Genomic DNA, 6,000 nt, shown 5'->3' with positions numbered 1-6,000 from the left:
CAATGAATTAATTAGTTGTTAAATTTAATTTATTAAAAGAATTTTTTTATAATTTTTTAAATATTAAAATAATTAAACTATAATTATTAACTAATTATATAAAATAAAAATAATTTAAAATCATTAAAAACTATTTTAAATATTGAAAATGAAAAAAAAAACATGGCCTCCATTTGAAACGGCGGCCACATGAAGGCCTGCTGACATGTCCGCCATTTGCAACGCCAGTCAAGGACAAAAAGTAAAAAAAAAAAGTGGCATTTTTTATTTTTTTTTCAGAGGCTGGCATTTAAGGATTTAATTTTCATGGGGTGACATATTGGTCAAAAATCCACATAAAATGTATACACTTTCTCTTCCTTTTCTTTTTTAATAATCTTTGTTTCATTCATTCATCATCATAACAATAAACACCCTTTTTTATTCATTGTTTATTCATTGTACTTATGATAATTACTTTTCAAATTTATTTTACTTCTATTGGTAACTAGTAAAGGACCCGTGCGTTCGCACGGGTCGCGTAAAGTCGATATAAATATTAAATAAATATTATATAGTTATGGTTAAAAATATATATTAATTTATACGAATTAGCAGAAAAAACCATTTTAATGTTGATTGTCATACAAATATTAATTTAATTTATAAGTTGTAGTAGTTGTCAGGATACACATAGATTTGATAATTACTATTAAAATCAAATATATGGTGGAAAAACATGTTTGACTCGTCGGACATGCCTATAATTTTTTTTTTTTGGAGCAATAAAGAATATATATATATTCCAAAAAACCATTAAGTACAAGCAGATCCATAGCAGATCCAAGCCCAAGATTACAAGAAATCCAAAAAGACACTACAAGATGTCAACATAAGCTCCTAGTTTTTTATCAATCTTCACCCGATACTTGATCTGGTCCAACACCCATTGCAGATTGAGATGTTCTATTTTAGTAGATTTAAAAACTCTGTTATTTCGCACAATCCAAACATGGTAAATAGCTTTAGCCGCATAGATGCGAAGGAGCTTAGCTCTATTACTATTCCCTTTAGCATGCACGGTTAACCAGTGTAACTCATCTTTCCAAGCTTGAGGCGAGTGTGTAACATGACTCCAACTCAAGACTTGCTGCCAGAAAGATCAAGTCTCCCTACAAGCAAAAAACAAATGCTCACATGTTTCAATCTTGCCACAAAACAGACACACGCCATCTGTCACAGTGCCAAATTTGGCCAATCTATCCTTGGTGTGAAGTCTATTTTGGCATGTCATCCACAAGATAAACAATGCCTTAGGACTAGCCATGTTTCCTCTGATTATATTTCTCCAAGGAACCAGGCCACGATCACCTTTTATCTCTAGGTATAGTTGCCTAGTTTGATATGTACCTGTTTGAACAAACTCACTCCAAGCTCTAGAATTCATAAACAGGTCCCTGTGTTTAAACATGGCCTCAATGATCCAAGAATCACTCTGCTTGGGGCAGTAACTTGTAGCATGTTTGTAATTTTAATTGTTTATAATTTTAATTTTATAATTTCTATTAACAAATATTATAAAATAAAATATATTATACACCAAAAAAAAACATATTGATTTAATAATTTGATTAGATTTAATGAATTGAATAGTAGTATGTTTGTTAAATTTGTGTAGTAATTTAGAAGTTATATGTTATAGAAATTCATAAGTCATTAAACATATTATCTCTAATATATGTTCAATTTAAGAAAATTTTGCCGGCCCGTAAGAAAAATAGGTTCGGCCCATCAGACATGCTTATAATTTTTTAATTCTTTTGTATTGTAAATGTATGGATTCTATTGATATTATATGGTTTTATCATTTTATAGAAAATAAAATAACAATTGTTGAAAAACTTAAAAGAAAAAGTTTTTGAAAAATGAAATGTGATAAGTAAATTGTAAAAAATATCATATGAATATAAAATTCATATACTATGAATTTACATATGTAAAAGTATAGTATGAATTTATCCATTTTTTCTTATAAATATTTATTACATAATAAAATAAATTAAATAAAAATAATGACAAATTTGAGTTTTTCATAAGAAAATTGTGTTTTTCATACATCATAATTGTCTTATATTTTTTGTTAAAACAATTATTATATCAATTTTTAGTATAAATGTTACCAATTTATCACTAAATATTTAGTGAGTTAAGATTGTGTTTATTTTGAAAAAAAAAATTATACATTTAGTTTGTAACGGTTGTGTTTTAGAATATACATCTAACATATTAATTAGAAATTATTATTACATATTAGATATAAATTTAAATGTTAGAGGACCCACACACCATAGAATCTCCACTTTATTTTTTAAATCTCTTCCCTTTGAGTTTGATTTTTTAAATATATTTCATTAATAATAATGATAATAATAATGATAATAATAATAACAATAATAATAGTAATAGTAGCAATAATAGTAATAATATTTACTAATAATAATATTTACTTCTGATTTTGTATTAAATTAAAATATAATGAGAATATTTACTTGTATAATAATATTTATTATAATTGATTTGATTGGTTTGATGCCGGTGAAATTCATGCTCCGAATATTGTTCCTTAAATCCCGTTGGTTTGGACTCCGCCTTCTGAAGGGTGAATAAAGTGTAATGTTGATGTCGGTTTTAATAGCCATTATCAGATTACTAATAGGGGTTGGTGCCTTCAGGACAATATGGGAAGGTTTATCATTGCAGGTATAGCATGGGATAAAGGCATTATGTCTCCCTTAGAAGCTGAAGCTTTGGCTCTGAAGGAAGCCATTCATATAGCTCTAACCATGAATCTGAACAATGTCATTTTCGAAAGCGACTCTTAGGTGGTGATTCATGGAATTAATTCTACGGTTACCGGTAGTTCTGAGTTTAATGCTATTATTATTTTTATCCAAAGATTGTTGAGTTTTGTTACAAACTTTGAGGTTAAGTTTATTAAACATCAAGCGAATATGGTCGCCGATTCGTTAGTTAAGGCGGCCAATTCTTAGTCTAGGCGTAATATCGTTAATGTTATTCCTCCTTGTATTGATTGTCATTTGTTTAATGAAATGAATTAGTTTGTTCTTGTCAAAAAAAAATATATATTTAATTGTGATTTTTAATAATAATACTTGTGTAATAATATTTTAAACTTGTGTAATAATATTTACTTCTTATTTTTAATAATAATAATAATAATAATATTTACTTATAATTTTGTATTAAATTAAAATATAATGAGAATCTTTGAACTGATATAAAAATTTAATAGATATGAAAATATATTGCATTTTCTTAATATAAAATTAAAAATGGATATAAATATTAAAGATTTTTACTAAATCTTTTAAAATTAAATGCAAAGATTCTTGATGTCAATAATTACCGTTCATTTTGAATTCTTTGTTAAATTTTACTAAATGTCTATTACAAAATAAATGGGGTAAAGAATCGTTTACCAATGTAAAATTTGCAAGCGAATGAAAAGTTTCTTTTTGGAACTTCATAGGTATGCATACCTAATGAATACTATCTATTTTATTCGTTAAATATTTCAAAGATTCAAATCAATTCCCAAATAAAATATTGAATAGTTTTAATCGTAAGAATTAAACTATTAAATAATAAAACCAAAACTTTCCTATAAGAAATATTTTTGATATAATTAAAAATTAAAAATTAATTGGCTTAATTGCAGTTTTGGTCCCCCTATTATTCTTTTTTTTGAGTTTTGGTCCCCCTATTTTAAAATCCGGAATTTTAGTCCCTCTATTTTAGTTTTTAGAGGATTTTAGTCCCCCTACAAATCCAAAGACAATTTTTAATAAAATAAACCTCACATTGATGACATGTTTAACATAAATCTTAAATAAAAATAGTTTATTTTAACATATCACTGCTGAATTGACATTGACACGTCATTAATGTGAGCATCATTTCATTTAAAATTGCCTTCGAATTCGCAGGAGGACCAAAATTCTCAAAAAACTAAAACATAGGGACTAAAATTCCGGATTTTAAAATAGGGGGACCAAAACTCAAAAAAAAGAATAATAGGGGGACCAAAACTACAATTAAGCCAAATTAATTTTATATATTTTAGCAAGTAAATATAAAAGAGAGATACTCTAGACAATAATGATTTATTAATACTTCAAAAAATAACAAAATTTGGGGAACAGAAAATGATACTCTAATACTAATGTAGAGGATTCAATTATTGTACCTCAAAATTTCTCAAATTTTGAAATTGATTATGAGGCATTGTTTTGAAAGATATATTTGTCCTAGTAATTAGATTTTTGAATTTTTTTTCAGAGTCCGGCATATAAGGATTTAATTTTCATGGGGTGACATATTGATCAAAAATCCACATAAAATGTATACATTTTCTCTTCCTTTTCTTTTTTAATATTCTTTGTTTCATTCATTCATCATCATAACAAAAAACACCCTCTTTTATTTATTGTTTATTCATTGTATTTATGATAATTACTTTTCAAATTTATTTTACTTCTATTGGCAATATATTTTTCATTCAATTAGCAGTTATGAATTTGTCACACTCGTACACAATCAATTACCTGTGCTGGACGATAGCGATACTGTGGTAGTGACAAGTTATGCATAGTAACAAGTTATGTTAATATTTATTATTACTTTTTAAAAAAAAAAATATTAGCTACTTTTTTTTTTGTTATTGATCGGTGTATTTTTTTAAATAATATAAAATATGTAGTGTTCTAATTTTAACTGAAAACATAAAAATATTTTTGAAATTCGATCTCCGTAAAAAAAAATCGAAAAAAGTGAATAGTGAAAAAAGAATTTTTAAAATCTTAATAAAAAAACTATGTAATATAAGAGCAAAGTGAATAGTGAAAATTTTAAATTTTTAAAGCTTTAAAATGACATAAATGTAGAGTTAGAATTTGGATTGATTGATATACTAGAGTTAGAATTTGGATCGAACTTAACAGTAAATGATGATAAGTTGATTTTTTTTTTTTTTAGTATAACGTTAACTGTAGATTTAAAATCCCTATTGATAGATAGTTATTGCAATTGCAATTAAGAGTCATAAGACTATCTCCAATGGTGCAACCTATTTTTGAGTTCTTTATGAGTCTCACCGTCATATCATCTCAAAATAATTTATTTAATATTTATTTTATTAGTGTAATTCAAATGGGTCCCACAATTTTACCTCATAAATTAATTTGATTGGGTACCACAATTTTTTACTAGTTGCATTGCAATGCAACTCTACTATGACATGTCATTTTGATTCAATATTTAATTATTATATTGATGTATAGTTGAAGAACTCATTGAAAAATACCACCATTGAAAATGTCTAAGTGTTGATGTGACACTCATGGGTAGAGTAAGATAAGGATCAATAAATTATTATTGATCACAAATAGTGAAAAATGAAATTTCAGAATTTTTAATATCATATTAATTTTTTAAAAAGTCAATTATTGCATGTAGATTAAGGAATAACAATCAACATTGTATAGAGAAGAATAATTGAAACACCTTGAAGAAAACAACATTTAGAAATTGAGATGAATAAAATTAAGCCAAAAAAATAAAAAAGAGTTTAATGGTTATGTAAAAAAGTTTTACATTGTCTTCCAATTAGAATATAACGTTCTGCCATGTCATACATGTTTTTTTAAATTTTCAGTCTGACTGTCCTGATTCATGATTGTGTAAAACTATTTTACACTGTCAATGCATATCTTTTTTTCAATAAAGACTTTTTTTTCCAATAAAAAAAACTAAAATTTCAAAATAATTTAATAAAAAGTATAAGACAACTAGTTGATTAATTGATTTATAATTTAATATTAAACATTTTTTATTTAAAATAATAACTTTTTGATACTAAAACGTTACATATTAGAAATTCAATTCAAATTATTTTCTTTTATAACAAAACTAGTTGATTCTTGTAAGCCAAGTAACAAGCAC

Source organism: Vicia villosa, unplaced genomic scaffold (assembly GCF_029867415.1).
Source record: "Vicia villosa cultivar HV-30 ecotype Madison, WI unplaced genomic scaffold, Vvil1.0 ctg.000320F_1_1, whole genome shotgun sequence".
Lineage (NCBI taxonomy): Eukaryota > Viridiplantae > Streptophyta > Magnoliopsida > Fabales > Fabaceae > Vicia > Vicia villosa.
Note: the sequence above shows the minus strand (reverse complement) of the source record.